The sequence below is a fragment of the Chinchilla lanigera genome, unplaced genomic scaffold, assembly GCF_000276665.1.
Source record: "Chinchilla lanigera isolate Chin_1 unplaced genomic scaffold, ChiLan1.0 scaffold00046, whole genome shotgun sequence".
Lineage (NCBI taxonomy): Eukaryota > Metazoa > Chordata > Mammalia > Rodentia > Chinchillidae > Chinchilla > Chinchilla lanigera.
Window position 1 is genome coordinate 11,409,026 of NW_004955447.1, and position 14,453 is coordinate 11,423,478.

The following is a 14,453-nucleotide window of genomic DNA, read 5'->3' on the forward strand; positions in this document are numbered from 1 at the left end:
TGCCAGGCAGGCACTTTTGCCGCTGAGCTAAATCCCCATCCCCTAAAGTAATATTTATTAAGAAGTAGATAATTGTGGGAATTTTAAGAAAAAATGCATATGTCAGTGAGATTATTAAAGGGAAATTTACGAATGATTCTTAATGCAATGGAACTATTTAGAATCTTCAATTGAAATGATGTTGGAATTCATTTTACTTTGATAAAGAGCTTCTGTGTAGGTTGTATAATTGTGAGAAACTGAGTGTACAAGTACACAAACATACACAAATAATAAAACTGGGGAAATATAATGTATCCAATCTGGTATCCTGATTGTGATGTTGTGCTATATCGCATAGTGCTGTGTTTTGACAATTTCTCTACTGCAGGAGATTGTAGACAAAGTAGAAAAGCAACTCTTTATATTATTTCTTATAGTTGCATGTGAATCTATAATTATATGAATAAAATAAATTTTAAACTTTGCTTGAACCAAGTTAAAAAAACTCACAAGTCTTCAGAAAATTAAAAATTATAACGGTTGCTTAGGTCTGAGAACTTTTGCTTCTTCAGTTTAACTAGGCTACAAACTTGAAATTCAGTTAAAACTAAGGCTCTCCATCATTCTGTATTTACATTGAAATGTAAAGGAGATGAATGAAATAGATAAAATAAATATAAAATAAAAGACGATGTGTTTTAAACAAAACATTTTTTTAAAAGTACAAAATATTTGTTGTATCAAATATATGTATGTACATATATGTATGTTTATATTACATTAATTACATATATATAAAGAAAAAGAATGAAAAAGAAGAAAGAGAAAAATAGGAAGAAAAATAAATCACTATTACTATCCATAGTTTTCTTAGACAAAATGCATATTTGTTTGTCATTTTAGCCTCTTGATTTTTGAAGATAGAAAATATTTCTCTTGGAAATTTTTTCCTTCAGAACAGCTTTTAAAGTTATATTTGATATTGATTATGATTTTAAAATAAAAAGTTTTATGGACAAATAAAATTTGAAAAGGGAGCATATTTGTCTTTGGAAATAGACAATGCAATTTTGCATATTAAAATCTATGAGAAATTGTATAGTAATAAAATCATAGTTCAAGTTTATTTAGAGTTTAATTGTTTTGCTCAATATCTATCCTTAACGTCTCAAGAAATAAAATCAGCTTGAATTAAAGTTGCAAAAATTATGCTTTTTTAAATTCTTTTAAGATTTCTATTAGAGTTATAGAAATGAAATTGATATATTTAATCAATTTGAATTCCAAGGACTTATATGGCCTATATGGGGTCTTATACACTGTAAATACTAAATAAGTTATTTGTTAATTGAATTTTAGGATTCATCTTGTAGCATTTACTATATCAAGTTACATGTAATGAGTATGTATTACGTACCTCTGTTAGCTTTTACTTCCCATCTATTTTCTTCACAAAAACTGAACTTTCTCACAGCATCTGTATTTCTGCATACTGTGACTCAATCCTTAATGGTCAAAGAATTGACACACTCTAAGTCTTCCAAAGTCTGCGTCCCAGTAACAGTGTGAACCTTTTCATTCTGAAAAAAGCCATGAGGGAAGTTAAGTACTTTACCAAATTTCACAAAAAAAGTGTTTTTAAGAAGGCTACTTCTGTTTAAACTTTTATAAAATACCGACAGCCTAAATAATTGTGATAAGAAAAATGTCTTGTAAGAGGAGAAAACTTTGTTCTTTGAAAAATCTCAAATAATGTGGATGACACTGGGAAAATATCAGTATGAACTGAGTTGAAAAAACCAGTAGTAAGATAACATGAAAGCAATATAACACCACCAAAAACAAGGAAAAGAAATAACAGAAAAATGTGTTTACTAGTAATTCTTTCAAGTGTTTACAGTATACTAGGTTTTGGTATTCTTAAGAGTCCTAAATACTAACATTAATGAAGCAGCAGCATCCAATTTAGATATTGTAACTTTCAAGGCTTATAGAAAGATTGTTGATGTCCTAGACTACCATGAAGTACTTGTGAAGGTCGTTATTCTCCTGATTCTGAAGTACATATTAATGAATACCTCCCACTATGTACATATCTTATGATCACTTGCTGGGAATGTTTAGGCCAAACTTTTGGGCTTACTTGAACCATGACAGGTTAAGTCTGCAACCGATATGCATTAAGCTTTATGTTTGCTGCTATAAATAACATTATTATGCTTGCAAACTGTTTCAGTGTGAAACTCTTATCAATAGTCACAGCTACAGGTTAATTGTTCATTTCAAGCAAATACTGGAAAAAGCAATTTCTCATGTGGTTTTATTATCATTGTCATCATTATTTTGTTATTATTTTGGTTATTATCATTATCTAATTTCAGACACGTGTTAATAGTAAATATAGTCTTTCAAGCTCTGATTATTTCACGTTTATAAATTTGAACCGAGTGAGAATAATCTTTCTTCAAGTAGTATCAGTCTTAGGTTTATATTCACTCTGTCCTTGATTATGTTGCTTGAACACTAACTTTTAAAGATTTAGTTGTTGGTAAGATAAAAATTTACCAGTACATTAAATGTTGAAGTCTACCATCTGCTTTTCTCCAATGAGTGAATTTTTTCACTCAGAGTGATTCAGAAGTTATCCTGGCTTGAAAATAATCTAAAGTATATAACGATGGTTTTCTATCAAGCATTTGTTGTTAAAGACATTTACATGTTATGTAATTTTTAATTCATTAACAGTTTGATTTCAACAAGGACCATATCTGTGTGCACCTTAAGATTAAGTACCTTGCGTGGCTTTTTATATGTGGGCAATGTATACTTGTTGTCTATATGAAAAAAGAAATAGCCAGTTTCGCTATATTTGTCCACTAATATTTACGGCAAAGAAAAGTGAGGAGATTAGAACCACACATACTGGACAGTAAACTCTTACAAAAGATACAACAGAAGCTGTGAGATAGTGTCAATATGGCTGGCACCTACTCTGGTGAAACTCATAGGCACCATCAGTCCTTTAATAGCTACACAGCTTCAATTCATGTCCTGACTTTGGACCTAGGTATATATACTTTAGTAAACTCTGTTGACATGTTGATACTTCAGGTGCAGTTTGTTGGGGACGTTGAGTTCATATATCATTTCAGTTATTTTCAACTTCTCCATTCATACCACCAATGAGCCATACCTAATGCTATAGACAAAACAAGATCACCAAAGAGCATTTACTGAATCGGTGTTGAAACCATTCCCCTTGGACGTATGTTCTGCTGCATCGCAGGTGAAATAACTCTAAGTAAATACTAAGGGGCAACTTACTGTGGAAAAATTGGAGGTAAAGTGTATTGAAAAAATTGCCAAAATACAGGAATAAGATGAAGCCAAACTGCATTTTATGGTGTATCTTAATCAGTTTGTTGTAATTATGTTCTTTATTGAAAATGTAGCTATATCCTGTCTCTTTTAAGAATTCTGTCCAAATATTTGCTATTACTACATGACTATCCCTTTTGATTAGCTTATCCCACAAATTTTTATTGAGCACTTCCTGTATGCCGGTTATTCTATACTCTGGGGAAATAGCATCAGACAAAACATAACAAGAACTGTTATCCTGAAACTTGTGTTCTAGCATAAAGCCACATAGTGAGCAGCTATAGAAATAACATTTGCCGGTCAGTGGTAAGGAATAGGGAGAAGATGGATTTACCTTTTAGCAAAGTCATGTATATTCGTGGGATAATTAATAGTTGAGATCCTATCACCATATAATGAGAGAAATGTAATTTAAAAGTCTGACTCAATATTTAGATTGACTGCAGGCAGCTTTAAATTCACACACTTTTCCCCACTGCGCTACGTATCTAGTCAAGCCGTCAAGACAGCACAGCTTTCCCCTGGGCACATCTGACAACTTCAGACCATGGGAGGCCCTGCTGCCATGCACATGTCTCAGCCTGGTTCTACTCCACAACCATTATAAAAGCCCCAACTCCTCCCTCTTTCCTTTATCTCTAAGTCCACTTGCAGACCCACTCATAAGAGCCTGCCTTGCTTTTCTGGAAAGCATTGATTATCTCCCGCATTTGGCATTGTCACTCACTGCTGTGGGCTGGACATTTGCTGTGATCCATGGTGATTTCACAGTGATCACGACACTGTGGATATGGGTGAAGTAAAATAGGAACAAAAGTCTAGAAACATGACATGTTCTGGTGTTGCATGACCTCAACACCAGTTCAGTTTGACTGGAGTAATATTTATGAAGGGTGAAGTGGTGAGAAAGAGCCCAGAAGAGGAATTACAGAGCACAAAGTTAGTGTAATGCCTGTTTCTCAGTACCTTTGCCTCCCCAGCAGAGGTGAGAGCACAGGAGGTGGAGTCAGAGGGACTTAGAACCCTAGACTTTTGACACTGGGTAAGCAAACTAATTTCACTGAGATTCAATTTGCCCCTATTGGGTTATGTTATATCTTTGTATTTATGACTTTCTTTCTCTGTGATTTGTCTGAGTAGCTTTCCAAAATGCATAAATCCCTTTCTTAAATTTCCAAATTATTCTCACTGCTTTCAGGTTAATGTTCAAACACGATTTACCTTCTGTCTGTCTATCTAGCTTATCTTTGGTCACTTCTTGATACCCACTCTATGGATTTTAGTCACAACAAACTACTTTTTTTTTTTTTTTTTTTTTTTTTTCTCTGGTACCAGGAACCGAACTCACGACCTTGCACTTGCCAGGCAGGCGCTTTGCCGCTGAGCTAAATCCCCAGCCCCCACAACAAACTACTTGAAAGCCTAGAACAGTCATGGTGAACCCTTCAGAAATGAGTTACCTCGACTTCCCCACTCAGACTGTGCCCCTCCCCTGCACTGCCTGTGGGACTTCATCATGCTATAATATAATGGATCACATGTTCTAAGGAACAGCTACATTCTTCTTTAGAAATTGTATGTCCTAATCGCTCTTTGTTCTCAGGCCTGACAATTAAGTTTTATAATAATTCCAAAGTTACAAAGTAAGACTGGATAAGCAACTAAACATGAATAAATGACAGATACACACAAGGCCCCAGGATCAACGATTGAGATATCCGATGCTTTAAAAAGATGTCAGCATTCCATTCAGATGGAAGATAGAAATACTTTAAGCCATAGTAAATAAAAACATTAAAGGAAAAATGAAGATAAGGATATATTAAGAGGTACAGTATTATTTTATGCAATTTTTAATTTGTTACCCATTTGTTCACTGATAGAAAAAGGCTCCCCAATATCTGGACTAAGCTGAACATGAAATAAAACACACAGAAAATATCTGTCAAACAAATAAACTGACAAAATAAGAAGAGGACCAGGAGAGCATATTGTGGAAACCAGACTTTATAAGGTGAGTTTATTCCTAAGTAATAGTAATTGACGGTGATGTCTAAATGGGATATACAGAAATAAATTATTTGTAAGACTAAAAATTTAAAATAAATAAATAAGGTACAAAAATTTAAAATAAATAAATGGGCTGCTTTGTGAAATTGGAATTTTGCAGTTAATGTGAGTAGTTTTGCCATTGGTCACAAATGTACAGATATCATCATATCCTGGAACTCCTGGCTGTGCTGTGCAACTGTAATGTTGTTACCGTATGGAACGTTATGATTCAAAGCTCTACTTCTCCATTCACTGTGTCTGCTTGTATTTCACCTTAGTCACTGGTGATTTGATGGAAGCTTTCTTGTTCTTAGGCTTCATATGACCAGTGACAAAACTTCAGCATTCACTTTTTTTTCATAAATATTTCCAGAGGAACTCTTGAAGTTGTGCTTGTAACTATTTCAGTAGATATTTCCATAGGTTTTATTTTAGAAGAATCATTATGTTGTCTTTCAAAACAGGAATTTTTTTCCCTTTTCATGCAGTGTAATGTTTTATGAAGCTGATTACATAATAGAAATTTGGCCATTATGTAGGTTAACACATATTCACTAGTCAGGATATATTTGAGATCATTAAAAAAGCTAGCACTAACTAAGCATGATAATTTATGTAAGTGTATTTTAACCTTCAAATATATTTTAATACATAACTAAAATTTCAGTAAAGCATCCACTGTTTTCACAAATTGACTTATATGACTAAAATTGACAAATTTATATAAAATATAAGCTGGGTAAAGTGACACATCCTTGTAGTGCCAGCACTTGAAAGGGTAAGGCAGGAAGATTGCAGTGAGTTCAAGGCGAGTCTAAACTACATAGCAAGACCTTGTCTCAAATAAAACAAATAAATAAAATAAAATGAAATATAATCTTTGCATTTAAGAATTCAATTTCTTCTATAGACATTCATTACTACATGTAAATTTTGATTTTTTTTTGTTTTGTTTTTGTACCAGGAATAGAACTTAAGACCTTGTGCTTGCCAGGCAGGTGCTGTACCGCTGAGCTATATCTCCATTTATGTGAGGATGATTTATACTTCCCATCAGAATGTGGGAATAATTGAATGTTAGACAAAATGTTCTGTACAATAACATCAACAATTTGAAGTGAAATTTTCAATTAATGCATAAAACTTGCATTTAAACTAATACCGTTTTATGCCAGGAAAACGTGCGAGGAACTTAGCATGAGCTAGTAGCTTTTTAAAATCCCATAATAACCCTCTAAGGAAGGTAACATACTTGTTATTGTGGATGAAAAAGTGAGACCTAAAAAGTAAATAAATTTTGTTTTTCTGTAGCTCAAATGATGGAAATGAGACTTGTTCCCAGTACAGTTCCCTTATTTGTGCTTGACTTTTTCTTATCTCAGTCACCCATGGTCAACCACAGTCCCAAAGTATGAGATGGAAAATTCCAGAGGTAGGTGATATACAATTGGACATCCCATATCTGCTGAGTAGTGTACTGAGGTCCTGTGCCGCTCAGCTCTGTCCTGCCTGGCTTTTGCACCATTCTTTGTCTGCTGCGTCCACACTGTACATGTTATCTGCCTATTTGTCCTCAGGTTAATTTCTTTACTGCCACAGAGCTTGCATTCAGATAACCTTTATTGTGTGTAATAATGCCCCCAAGAACTCAAGTGGGGTAAGCCCAAAGAAGCTGTAAATTGCTACTTTTAAATGAGTGTTGCACTTGAAAAGACAGCCTTTGCCCTTGGCTGTGTCTTTGGGTTTCTTATTCCCTGGATTACTTTTCTCAGTTTTTGCAAGTCGCTGTCTAGTGGCTGACTAGATACAGGGTTAGTAGTGATAACTGGACTTATGCACATATGTTAAATATATAGTGGTCAAAGATGTCTTCCTTGAATTTTCAAGTCAAGCAGTATAACTGCATGGGCAGATTCTAAACTCCCATCAGACTGTGATTTTTATATTTCTAATTTTGATCTTTTAATAAATGATTCCCTATGTGGAGTTCACTGAACATCCTGAGGAGCTCTGCAGCACCCTTGCCCAATGAGTTCTGTTTCTTTCTCACATGAGATTGGATGAGTATAGTGGTGTCAAATACTGGTTTTCAGTGACTCTCAGTCAAAGAACATATCACCTTTGAGAATAAATTCTGTGTTGCAGCTGTTTCTGGGTCAGGGCTAGCTCTTTCCTGTGTGTTGCTGGAGCACGGTGAGACCTCTGTGTGTAACATTTGCGATCGGTGGATGTGGTGATACTTTATTGCTTACTTTATGAAAGTTCTGTCATGTGTGCCCAGCCCAGTCACACTCCTCCCTCTGCGAGTTTCTTACCATGCTCCAGGCAGTCCTCCAGAATGAACTGAATCTATCTTTTTAAAGGGCTTTAATGATGCTTCAACTCAGTGTGACTCCCTCATTCTCTGCTGTTACCTCTGAGCACTGAGGTGAAAGCATGCCCTTTCTGACCAAACTTAAATCTTGATGGCCCGGGAACAGATACTTCTTGCATAATAGGGAGAACTCTTCTTGTTTCATTCCTGGGCCTCCTGCCTGTGCTCCCCTGTGATGGCACTGTATGGAAATCAGGCGAATACCAAATCTCAACTTGAGTATAGAGATACTATTTTAACTGTTATTTAGTCCTGTTTCTTTAACATACAGAAAATTGCTGGTCATCTAACTGGGGTAGTATAATAAAATTTCAACAAGAAAATAATGTATGTTATTCAACTTGTCTTCATTTCACATTAATCTTGCTTCATAAAAAATTGTTTCTTTTAACATTTTTACATTTACCTGTTTGCATGTTCTTATCACTTAAAAGGTATTTACTCCTGATTCTCTTTGTGTTTTACATTAGAAACTATCCTTATATGAGTTCCTCTGCTTGAACGTCTACAACTAATTAAGGTTTATAAGAAGAAACTCTGAAATATGTTTTTCCAACTTGAAACATTCTTCTAATCCACAGATTATATATACTGGACATCTTTACTGAGATGTAACAGAATATCTTATCCCAATTATATTAGTCAGCTTTCCCAATACCCCAAAACCACAACATAAATTTTAAGAAGTTTAATTTAGCTCACAGCTGCAGGAGGTTCAGTACATGGTTGTCAGACTCCAAGCAGAAGCTTCATGGCAAAAAGTGCAGAGAAACAAAACAGTTTGGCTCATGGCTTCCTGGAAGCAGAGTAGGGGAACAGTGCCAGAGAGGAGCTGGTACTGCATATCACACCCGATGCCCCCTCATACACACCCAGAGCACACTGTATAACCTATGAGGCATTTCTTAACCCAATGAAGTTGATAAGCCAGGGTTAATAGTAGTCATCTATCAATTATCACTTTCACATCCAAACATATCTCCTTACCAAGTACTGTAAATAATTCCACATAACATAATACAATGATGCCTCATACAATCAGAAATGCAACAATCTCTTCTCCAAAGTCTCAGAAGCTCAAGCCCCTTTTGAAAATCTAAGTCTAAGATACTCCAAGCGATCTTCTACCTATGAACATGTGTAAAATTCTGATTAAATTACATAATCCCATTACAATGCAGATGGTAAACTTTCTATTCTAAAAGGAAGAAATGGAAGAATACAAATAAATTGGTTTAGTCCAAAATCTACAGGGCAAACATTAAGTTTTATATCTTCATACATGGCATCTAGGTCACATGGTGGTAAAATGTGAGTTCCAAAGGTTTTTGTATCCTCAGCCTTGTTCCTTTCCACTTGCACACCACATGGCCTTTCTCTTAAACTGGTTACACTTATCCCCTGCATGCAGCTTTCCTGGGCAGACACTCCACGTGCCTGGCATCTCTGACTTCCTGGGGTTTCACTGCAGTTTTGCCTTCAGTCCCACAGCTTTACACATTTTCTTCTAGGGACTTCTCTTCTGGGTCCCTAATCTGGTTGGAAGCCTTCCCCACCACACAACTCTAATATTCTGTATGCTGGCAAAACCTGCGTCATGTGTATGGTGCCAAGCTCTTTTGTCTTTTAAATTATGACATACTGATAACAGTGGGCAGTGCATTTATTCAAACAGTTTTCTTGCTAACATTGGGATAAATTGTATTCATTTATTTATTTGTTTTTGTATGTACATATTTATATTTTTGGTACTGGAAATCAAACTTGGGACCTTGTGCTTGCCAGGCAGGTGCTGTGCCACTGTTCTATAGCCCTGGCAATGTTCTAGAGACAAGGTTCTTTCTACAAACTTATATAAACAGATTTTTAAGGAAATTTTAAGAGTCCAAAAAAGAAAAAAAAAATGAGCTCAAAGAATGCAGTTGCAGGTTTTGTAATCAGTGTACACTCAGATGGCCATGGTTTAGATGAGCATTGGTAGCAATATGAATAGTGTTCCTGACAGATATTTTGCAATTTAACATATTTTATTGGTTTGAAATTTATTGCTTTTAGCCCCATTTTTCTTTTTCCCCCTTTTTTGTTTTTTTTTCTTTTTTAATTTAGTTTTTTATTTTTTATTTTGATTTTTTAAATTTTATTCTACTTAAACATTTTGTTTTGCAGTCAGATGTGTTTAAGAGAAGTTGCAAATGTTGCTAACATTGCTTTTCCTCCTTAGATGAAGTTTGCCTCATCTCACAGGCAAAGTAGGAGAAATGAAAGTAAAGGAGCAAATGAGGAACAGGAAAACTTTCCACACGAAACTAGTAATTAGACAGCTATGTGATCTCTAGGTATCCCATAGTCACATGTGCTAGGATGCAAGTGAAAGGTAAGAGAGTGTGCGAACAAATAGTCACTGCTCAGTAAGGAAATGGACAGTTACAGCCGCTGTGCTAAAAAGACCTAGGCTGCCATCTTGCCGAGACATTCCAGGCTATTCTATGGCTGTCTTTTTCTCCCTTGCTGAGAGTAAAAAGAAGAGTGGATGTCCTGGTTCCTTTCCAGGTTTGGGGAGTGCAGGTATCCACATCAATTTGCAGCTGCAGATTTTGCCTTATAGTTTCATCCCTTGCAGAGATGTCCCACTGTTGCTTTGCCTGAGACATGAGTTTGTGCCTCACGAGGGGCACCACTAGTTAGAGTATGGCTGCACCGAAGAAAAAGAGAATACTGAAATGAAAGAGATTACTAATAGATGAGACTGCTACTTCAGCATAAGAGTGCTTCCGGGAAACAGCAGTGAGCTGAGACCTCTGCAGTTATTTGTTTATAACTCAGTGACATTAGAAAAAAGACGCAGAAGAAAAGTGTTTGCAGCATATTGTATAGGAGTTTGGGTCAGTGGGCAGGACCGGAATGGGATGATTTGTCACGCGACACAGGTCGACCTAGTTTAAGTAATCTTATCAGGGAGAGGGGACAAAGTGGCCAAGAAAGTCACCTAGGAAAATAACTTGCTTTTAATTCTGCTGACTGTTCTGCAGATTTTGCTGAAAACTCTAACCATGAACTCCAGGAGTCCTGAAATGTTGTCCAGAGGGTCCCTTCATTTACCTCTAACATTCCTTTGGTCGGGATCTCCCTATATTTTATTGTTACAGGTCTGGAACAGTTTTAAATATTAAGTAGAATTTTATTAGATTCAATTAAATAGTTATCTTCCTCTTATCATCCAGTTACTTTCTTATTATATTTGAAGAATACAGTAATCAAGAACATTTATTGAAAATACTTGCACTGAAGGTTAATTTAGTAATACTGTTTCTGGGACTTTGAACAACATGTAATAATGTCCCTTCTCTTTGATCTCTAGATTCTTTTTAACGACTATGCATAAATCAGTGCTTGTGACCTGAGAAGAAAGTACCCTTACTGGACAAGCTCAACTCATTGGCTCAGGGGTGGTACCTGGATTCAGCATCATTCTCACACAGATCACATGGACAGAGTAGGCAATGAATAATTTTCTAAAAGGTGACAGTATGTCATAGCAGGAGTAGTGCCTCTGTAAAAGTATAGAATGTGAGCAATATTTCACCACTTCTATAAATACCCAAGGCTTTGTTTCCGTACACAGTATTTTAAAAAGTTTCCTATAACATACTGAAACAATATATGTTTAATATCTCACTCATTCTGTCTTCAGAGGATGACAACACATAGTCTTACCAGTTTCATATCCAATAGAATTAGCATAGCTTTCATCCAGGTCCAAATGGAGCTCATCCTAGTCCAGTAATTGGTGGAAATGATAAATTTTATCAGAAGAACAGGAGTAAAAGCTGCCATTTGGAGAAAAGCACAGGAATCAAAAATAACAGTGGTGTTTCTGGGCAAGGACATCAAAGTTGCTTTCCCTGGAAGAGGGGCCAATTCTGAGGCAGCCTATTCAGTCTGGCTAAGACTGCTCTCAGTAACATTTCTCAGTTGATTTGCAGTATCCGTATAAAATATCTATCTGGGAAATTTTTCTTCAAGGGATGCATCACTTTACTATATCCTTAAATTTACTTTTGGCAAGGTGGGGGGACTGGAGATTTCCAGGGATGATGAAAGCAGTCTATGACAGATATAGCTTTTGTGTTATCAAATTACTTCTCAGATAATATTAAGTTGAATCCAAGGACTATTAGCTTGACTATTGAGAATTCTTTTTGATCCAAGTGTATCATCTATTATGGCGAGGACTTTTTATTATTGTAGCACCAGAACCAGTGGGACTGTAGTAATTGAATAAATATGTTATATGAATGCATTGGTTTTATTTTTCTCTTGTTCTCTTCCAAGTTCTTTCATCCCTGCCTGCTAACTAGATACTGAATTGCCTGCTTCTTTCCATCTCTCTTTGCTCCCACTTTGTTCCTATTCATTACCATGTAGAATCTAAATTACTGTGTCAGCCTCCTAAATTGTCCCTCTTCCATAATTTTGTTCTATTTTATTCTATTTTAACCTCAACAGCAAAGATGTACTTTGTAAAAAGAGGAGGAATCCTGCTCATCCTCTCTTTAAGTAGTTTCTCATTGCATTTAAAATAATGTTTAAAAGTGTTGCCATGATCTATAGACTAGTGTCTCTTTTCTTTACTGTAAAATCTTGCCCCATTTCCACTGACCTCTCTCTTTCTTGTTTCCTACATTAAAGCCATGTTAAATGTCTTTCAATTGACTAAATATTACATGATATTTCAAATTTATTCTTTTCTATTGCTATTCATTTTGTCTAAAACAACTCTTTAGACCTACTCTCTTTAGCTATCAAATTACTGGTTGTTTTATACATCTGAGAGAATTTGGATAAGGCTGAACTCAACATTCCTTATGGTATGATTTGGTTATGGCTTGAATGCAACCCCAGCCTGCTCTTGTTAGAAGCTTAGCCCCCATGTGTCGCGCTAAAATACGTGAGGCAGAACATTTACGAGTGGTGTCTCAGTGGGGGGTTAGGACTGGATACTATCTTCTCTCTGGCTTCACAAATTCCCACGTGACCTCTCCCTATTGCATAATTTCAGATATCTCATTACATTAAGGGCAAACAGATTTGCACATCTTGCTTTTTCGACAGTTTTTTATTATAAAGATAAAAAAATGATGACATATTAAACACACAGACATAAACAAAACAATACAAAAACAATAAAAGCAATATAGAATTTCAGACAAAGTGATAGGAAATTAACAATGGTTGTTTTTTTTTTTTTTTTTTTTTTTGGTTTTTCTCCGGTACCGGGAACCGAACTCACGACCTTGCGCTTGCCAGGCAGGCGCTTTTGCCGCTGAGCTAAATCCCCAGCCCCAATGGTTGTTGTATTACATAATGATGTCTTCAAACTGGTTACTCAGTTAAACAAATATAGGCATGTAACACTGATCAAACAATTAAAAATTAACTATTCCTTTCCATAAAGCAATAGAAATTTGTAGTAAAATTATCTTAGCTACCTTCTGTATACATATATACATATTTTATATGTATATATAAATAATTGCTTCTTTCTTTGTTTTCTTTTTTCCCTCATCCTACTTGTATTTCCTTTTGAGCAATTTATTTCCCTTTCACAATATCTGTTGTATATTTTAGAATTTATTTACTCTTTCAGGTTCTTACACTAGTGAGACAAGATGGTGTTTACACATGTGGTTCTGATTTATTTCATCTATGAGTATGTTCTCTAGTTACATCTATTTACATATAAAAGCCTCGAGTATATCTTTCTTTATAGCTGAGTAATATTCCATTATATAAAAATACATCTTTTTTATTCATTCCTCAGTTGATGGGCATTTGGATTGCTTCCATGATTTAGCTAACAAATTGTACTGCTATAAACATGGTTGCATATATATCTCTGTGGTATGATGTTTTTAGTTCCTCTGGAAAAATATCCCAAAGGGAAATAGTTGAGCTGAGTAGGACTTCTAATCCTAGTTTACTGAGGAATCACCAGACTGATTTCCACAGTGGTTGCATAAGTCTACACTCCCACCAACAGTGGAGAAGGGTTCCTTTTTCCTCACAGCCCCTCCAGCATTTGTTATTAGTTGATTTCATGATAATGGCCATTTTTTCTGGGGTGAGATGAAATCTCAGTGTTGTTTTATTTTTTTTATTTTTTTTTCTCAGTGTTGTTTTAATTTGCATTTCTTGAACAACTAATTATGTTGAATATTTTTTCATGGATTTATTTACAATTTGTAATTCTTTATCTGAGAAGTGTGTATTGTTCTCAGATGCTCATTTTTGGATTGCCTCGTTGAATTTGGGGTTGCTAACTTTTATTTAGTTCTTTATATATTCTAGATAAAAGTCCTTTGTCTAAGGGACAGTTGGCTTAAATTTTTTCCCCAATTTTTGGGTTTTCTTTTTACTCTGCTGGGGATTTCCTTAGATGTGCAAAAGCTTTTTCAATAAGAGGAGATCCCAGAAGATGATTCTTTGAAGTATTTCCATGTAATTTGGGTTTTTTTTTTTTTTTTAATGAATTCTCTGCCTATGTCTTCAAGATTTTTACCTACTTCTTCTTCCAGTAGGTGTAGTGTTTCTGTTTTAATGTTTAGATCTCTGATACACTTTAACTTGAGTTTGGTGCATGGTGATACACATGGGTCTAGCTTCA